This window comes from Vespula pensylvanica, chromosome 8 (assembly GCF_014466175.1).
Source record: "Vespula pensylvanica isolate Volc-1 chromosome 8, ASM1446617v1, whole genome shotgun sequence".
NCBI lineage: Eukaryota > Metazoa > Arthropoda > Insecta > Hymenoptera > Vespidae > Vespula > Vespula pensylvanica.
This window is the reverse complement of record NC_057692.1, coordinates 4951486-4958985: the sequence shown is the minus strand read 5'-3', so window position 1 is coordinate 4958985 and position 7500 is coordinate 4951486. Positions and strand designations below refer to the sequence as shown.

Below are 7500 nucleotides of genomic sequence, written 5' to 3'. Positions count from 1 at the left end.
TACACGTATACAGGGTGTCTAGTTTGCTAAACGATACGATCGAATACCATCGATCCGATTGGTTTTATACGCGAAGTGTTTCGAGTAAAAGTTTTTAGATTTTAAAGGGAATGCAAAGGGTGAAGGTAGGGGGAGGATATACGTAATATATCGTATAGTAAATATTTCACGAAGATCGCCGTTCTCCAGACACGCAATTTGTGATCGTAGTATATTATTTTTTGCCTTTTTTTTTTTTTCAAGTCCTTCACATCTCTTTATTTCTTGCAACTTCATAAGTCGATTAAAATATCGACGAAAAGGTAATAGGTACAGGAAAAAACCGTACAACGTTTCTTCGATTCGTATCGATATTTTTTAAAACTTTTGTTAAGCTTCAAGTGTTTAGAGAAAAGAAAAAGAAAAAAAGAGTTATAACGATTTTCCTATCTCGGAAATTATTCCCTCTACGATCAACATTTTTTCCCTTTTAAAACTTAACAATTTTTATTTGTAACATTTTTTTTTTTTTTTATGAAATAATTAGGATCGTAGATATTTGATCGTAACGTTTAAATCGAGTCACCTTGTATATGTACATATAAACACATATACACTCATATATATATATATATATATATATATATATATTTCTAACGTATATAAAAAGATGATGTGCATCCAGGACGACAAGTCTAATAATTCGTGATTTCCGATGTGCTTCTTCCACAATCTTTCGTGATCTCTCTCTCAATGTTTCAACGTGAAGATACTCGAAAAATACATTTCATTCGAACGTGAGACCTTTCTTTAACTATCTAAAGATCGTCGGCTCGAAGATTGCTTAAAAATACCTAACTAATTGCTTACTCTTTCCGTTCCCACTGAAAAGCAGGTTTTTCGAAAAATAAATCGAATAGCGCGCTTCTATATATATATATATATATATATATATGTATATATATATGTATGTATATATATATGTATATATATATACCTACACGTACAAGATGACCCACATAAAGTATTAGAAACCGTTTTTACTAGAACCGCTACGGTTATCATCTTCAATTTCCTTTTTCTGCTTTCTTTTTTCCGAAATTATACGATAGAAAAAGACTTGATTATTAATAGAGAAAAAAATGTATAATACACATATATATATATAATTTATATCATATAAATATTATGATATATATTGTCCACATTTATTATTATATATAATATAAAGTATAATCGCCCGCTTGTGTACATATGTCCGCGTATATGTCTTTCCCGTCAATATATAATATTTACTACGATTTTATATATTATTACATCTACATATAACATCAGCTCTAACAAATTATCAGATATATATATATATATATATATATATATATATATATATATATCAAATATAAATCTTCAAAAATTCATTATTATATGTATTAAAACATTTACATTCACATATATTATTTCAACGTGTTACATCCTCTATATCCATCTTTCTTTATTTTTTTTTTAATAATAATAATAATAACACAACAATAAATAAATAAATAAATAAATCGCAAATGGAAGAAAAAAAGAAACAAAAATCTCTCTCTCTCTCTCTCTCTCTCTCTCTCTCTCTTTCTCTTCTGTTCATCCTCATTTCCGAGAGAAGTTAGCTACTTACCCAAGCGCGTCGATCCCTAAAGAGGTTCTTCTTTCTGCTGTCCCCTTTCCACCCTTCGACTTGAACCTACACATACGTTAGGTATATCTACACGCACAACCATAAACGTCGAGTAAACGTACATGCAACTATACTCTCTCTCTCACAGAGAGAATTCCGCGATTACTTCGAATGCCAACCGGTATCCTCCTCCCTCGCTAAAGTGCCTATCCGTCTCTTTGTGCGTTCTCGCGAACTGCGCTCGAACAAGTAAGTACGTATACATACGTATACTAACGTTAAACCGTAAGAACGCGACGCTTATACAAGGAGGCGAACCAAGAAGGTTCGGGGTCACGTTCACACGAGCCGTCCCACACTTATTAATTCGTTATTTCTAATTAATATTAATGTCGACTATCTGGCGCTATCGAAGAAAGTTAAAAAGAGAGAGAGAGAGAGGGGGGGGAGGGGGTAAAAAGAGGGAGGAAAAAAGAAATGGAATGTCATCGAAACGTCAAATGAAATATCGTCACATTCACGATTATGCTAAATGAAAATGATATGTTGCTAAATGATTCGAGAGAGAGAGAGAGAAAGATTATGGAGAAAAAAAAAAAAAGGACATTGTAATTTATTCGCGTCTAACTCGAATTTACTTATTTTTCATGTCGAACTTACTTACTTACTAGCCGATGAAAATATCGCATTCGCCAAAATAAATCGAAGTTATTATCGTAATTTATACTTCGTCTGACGTTTTCTAACTTTCTTTTTTTTTTTTTTTTATGTATTTTCTTTGGGTTTTTCCTTTTTTTTTTTTTTTTCTTTCTTTCAATCGAACTCGCGATTCGCGAGATGAAAATAAAATATTCTTAGTAAAATCGCAATATGTATATATATATATATATGTATATATATTAATTGACTCTTTCGTTTAGTCTGACACGATATTTTCTACTTATTTTTCTCATCGAATTTACGACTTGCTAATGAAAATAAAGTATTGATAAATATATCGTAATTTATTCCTCGTTGCGTCTTACTTGATGTTTTCTCCTTAAGCTTAAGTTTTTATTCTTATTATTATTATTATTATTATTATTATTATTATTTTTTTTTTTTAATCGTACTCACGACTCACGAATAAAAATTAAAGAGGACTCGAGAAAATATCGTAATTTATTCCACGTTGCATTTAACTTGATAATTTCTTTTCCTATTTCTTTTTTGTTTCTTTTTTTTTTTTCTCTGATCAAACTAACGATTCGAGAATAAAAACGAATAAGAATTCATTTGCTTCGCCTCGCTGTTTTCTTGTTACTATTATTCTTTTATTTGCTATTATTCCGTTTATCTCACTCGTCGAAATTTACACGAAAGAAGAAAGTATTATAGTTCCAAAACAATGATCGATAAAATCGCTGATTCAATCTATCCGTTATATCTTTTTGAAATTAATTCGACGATTCGAAAGAATGGAATTAAAATTGCTCGTTCTAACAAATTTTTATTTTATTTTCATTAGATTTTCGATAAATTCTTATCGTTACTTTCATCTTCGCAAAAATATCTTATGCAATGTCAGATGAATGAAAGTAACATTTCAATTATGTTTTCTAAAAACGCGTTATTGTTATTGAAAACAATGTAATCGGGAAAGATAAAAAGAATAATAAAATATGTACTGTTAATTGAGATACATAGTCTGAGATAATAATGACGATGGATCCGATAGACAAGGTCGTATTTAAACCGTTAACTCTGCCGTAGTGAAGAAGAGAAGACGCGATATAATGGTAATTTAAAAAAAATTATCTCGCGATGGTTAACGTATTATTATTCTCATTCTTTCGATCGTAAATTATTAATTAAAATAACGTAGAAAAAAATTCATTAGTCGGATTTATGATTACTATTTCTTAGGTACTTCGTATCGATAAACGATCTAACTTTAATAATTTCCATTCATACGTCCGCGTTCATTTATTCGTTAATTAAATTTTTCTTTTTCTTTTTTTTTCTCTTATCGACACTCGAATGATACGTAGATTGTAACGAGATCGACGATTGAGTTACAAGTCGAAGATCGAATTTGAAAAGATCGATATACGATAAGAGTATGAAAGAAACGGAAAAAAGTCGAGTGTCGATAAAAATTTCCTCGATATTCCTACTTTCATTAATTAAATAAGAAAAAAAAATAAAATAAAATAAAATTAACGATTGCATTACATTGTGAAAGATCAAGAAGACATCTTTCACGATCGCGCATTTATAATTATGCGACTGAAAATATTTCTTCCATATTTGTGCCATTTATAAATGATGAGTGAAAACATTTTTGAACGAGAGAAAGAAAAAAGAAAAAATTGCTTTCTATTTCGTAAACAGGTAAAAGTAAAATAGTAAATACCGAGCGATGAAGCAAGAGAGAAAGAGAGAGAGAGAGAGAGAGAGAGAGGGAGAGGGAGAGTATCGATTAAGGAATTTAGATATTATCTTGTCGAGAACGCGGACGTTGTGTGTCCCTTATCGGGATGGCGGGTCCTTTAAAGGGCAACCGAACGCAAACGAGTCGAATCGAATATGAGAGAAACGTATAACGAGAGAGTTAAGTGGCCTATCGAAGTTAAGGATGCCAACGAAACATGTTCGGCGATCGGTGTATTATCGACGACAGGCCACTATCGATAGTAGACTCAGAGAAGGCTTATTTGGGTAGGTGGACCGTTATACGGAACGAGCTAGAACGTGACAGCGTCGCTCATTGTCGTTGACCGTCGGTCAACTAGCCAACCAGTCAACGAAGCAGCCAACCAACCGAACAGTCAGCCTGTCGTAAACCTCTTCGAACGATCTACTACTTCGATTTGATAATGGAGAGTTTGAAGAGAGGGGGTGAGGACACATAGTTCTAGCTAGAGAGACCGGGGTTAATATATTTCAAATAATTTGAACACACGGTATATAATCAAATACTCGATCAAGATGTTACATGTTTTTATATTTATTATTTCTCTCATTTATCACAATGGAACGTAAATTGGTTCCACGGTGATGATACTTGGTTTTATTCGAACGATTCGTCGATCATTTTTGTTTTTACGGTGAACAAGATTTACGAGTAAATATGTAAATAAAAAAAAGAGAGTAAGGGAGGACAAAGAAAAAAAAAAAAGAAAAGAAAAGAAAAGAAAAGGAAAGAGAAAGATATAAGAATCGTTGGAAAATTCTAATGAATATTTCAACGATGTTAGACCTTAGAATTGGGGCCTGATGCACGGACAAGAATTTCGTTCGGCAAAGGAAGGTGCGAGAAGGCCTGACAAAGAATAAGAATAACAATAACAATAAGAATAAGAATAAGAATAAGAAAACGAACAATACAAAAAAGAGGGAGGAGAAAAGGAGAGAATAAGGAGTCGAGCAAGAGGAAAGTCCGAGAGAAAGGAAAAGGGACGAACGAAAAGAGAAGAAAAAAGAAAGAAGGAAAAAATATAAAGGGAGAAAAAAATGAAAAAGAAAACAAAACGAAACGAAACGGGACAAGAGAAAAAATGGAAAAGGGAGGTGAAAAACCGCGAGTGGTGTCGCAGCGTTGGTGTACACATAACGTGTATTAATGTGCGTTAAGACGCGGCGAAACGACGTGGCAGGCCCACGGGTATAGGATGACACTCGGTGTAAGGCCCCTCGATCGCCTCCCATCAATTCCCACTCCTCGTCTCGGTGTTCGCGTAGAATCTCTCTCTCTCTCTCTCTCTCTCTCTCTCTCTCTCTTTCTTTCTCTCTCTCTCTCGCACGTGTGCCGTCGCACGGGCAACCCGACGAAGAATGCCGAGTTACAACGAACGATCCCGAACGATACCCGAGCGGCCTAATCCTCGGGCGATTTCGCGAATACTCGTGAACGTTCGGTTCGACCTTGAACGGGCCCTCTATGGTCTATGCCACTGACACGGACCAAGGACGGGGGGGCCTCACGGTTGGGTACCGGCGTGCTGTTGTCCCGAAACGCGGTCGTGGAACTCAGCGCGCTCGCGCTGGAAAGTGTTCGCCCGATGGCAAACTCTTTTTCGTGCCTTCGTATTCTTCCCTTCGCGCCTACCATTGGCGTAGGATACGACGGACCTGTACAGTTTACTTATATCCTTTTCTCTTCTCTTCTCTTCTCTTCTCTTCTCTTCACTTCTCTTCTCTTATCTTTCTCTTTCTTTCTCTCTTTCTCTAGTGTGAGCGCGCGCGAATGCGTTCGCGAGAGTATATACACACACATACATAGACAAACTCACAGATACGGATACCCTTTACTTTAGTCGTTACCGAGGTACAGTACGTAAGATATACTGAATTTTCTTCTCCCTTCGCTTTTCGTATTATTGTTCTGGAAATGTTCGATCTCACCTATGCTTACATTCTTGTTCTTTCTTTCTATTTCTCTCAGTCATTGTCACTCTCTCTTTTTTTCTTCCTTTCTCTTTATTTCTCTTAGTTTGCTCATTTTATTCGTTCGTTCGTTTGTTCTTGTTTTATTCCTTTTGTCTCTTTTGTCTTTCCTTTCTTTTTTTTTTTGTTTTCACGTTGCCAACCTTGCAACCAGAGACTCTCTTTCTCTCTCTCTCTCTCTCTCTCTCTCTCTCTCTCTCTCTCTTTCACTTTTTCTCTATCTCTCAATACATGTTCCTTTTTTGTTTCCTTGTTTTTCTTATATTTCTTATACGACAAATCGAGGTCGATCGGGTTTCTAAGAATTTTTACTCTACAAGTTTCCAGACAGGATTCCGCAAAGTATTCTTACCTCACTGGCGTGGAAGACACGTTACGAAAGGTAAAGTAAGCGTTATGTATATCCGAGAAAGCATTTGAAAGTTTCCAACGTCATCGTGGCAACCGCAGCAACGTACATACATACGTACACGCGCACACATACACACACACATACACATGTACATCATAATATATACGTACGCATACGTATGTATTTACGTATAATACACATATACATACATATATATATATATATATATATATATACATACATACATAAACACATACATACATACATAAATACATACATACATACATAAATACATACATATATATACAAACATACATAGATGCAGCGCCGCTGCGTTACGATGTACTCTGGCAGTCGCGAAAGGGTCAGGGATCATGCCACGAGGAGGGCACAAGCAGTACGGTCCGCGTTGGGCCAATCCCTTAAGAAAGGATCCTCATGCAGATCCGTTTCTATCTCGAAAGACACAATGGAGTCTGGTCGAGGTCGTAAAATCACGATATGTATTTTCTATCCCTCCAACCCTTCTCCTTCTCCTTCTCTCTCTCCTTTGAACAAAACACACGCACACACACACACACATATACACCTGAACGAACGAAATCGATACCCACCGTTTATTATAAACTCGTACGTAATCGACATATCCAACACTTTCGCTAATTCTTTCCCAGAATCGAATGAAATATAACGAAGATCGAAAAAGAAAGAAAAAAAAAAAAAAGAAAAAAAGAAAAAAAAATGTGAGACCTATTTCATTTATATAACCCTTCACGAAATTTATATTCGATCGCTCGCGCCAATGTCCAAGAAGGCCGAACCTTCGGTCCGCCCTAAACCATCGCGGCTACTACTTGTTGAGGCTCCTCCAACGTGGCCATCTCGTGTCCATGTATGAGAAGGAAAGGAAAGGAAAGGAAACAAAAAAAAAGAAAAGAAGCCAAAGGAAAAGAAAAAGGAAGGGAAAAAAGAGCAGAAGAAGAAGAAGAAGAATAAAAAGAGGAAGAAGAAGAGGTGGAGGAGGAGGAGGAGGAGGAGGAAGAAGAAGAAGAAAAAGAAAATGGCGAGGAGAGTAAAGAGA

The 7500-nt window shown here is 35.4% G+C and overlaps 1 protein-coding gene across 13 annotated transcripts in view; it reads right to left on the bottom strand.

The window, feature by feature from the left end:
• LOC122631053 overlaps positions 1–7500 on the bottom strand; it is a 149036-nt gene that overhangs the window by 54110 nt on the left and 87426 nt on the right. For 2 of the 13 annotated variants that reach the window (XM_043816252.1, XM_043816249.1), the window contains one exon: positions 1640–1705. The exons of 10 other annotated variants lie outside the window; for them this stretch is intronic. The gene's annotated coding sequence lies outside the window, so the exon portion shown is untranslated. Of the gene's footprint in view, positions 1–1639; positions 2043–7500 lie in introns of those variants that run through there. One more of the 13 variants, XM_043816259.1, reaches the window with a different exon arrangement.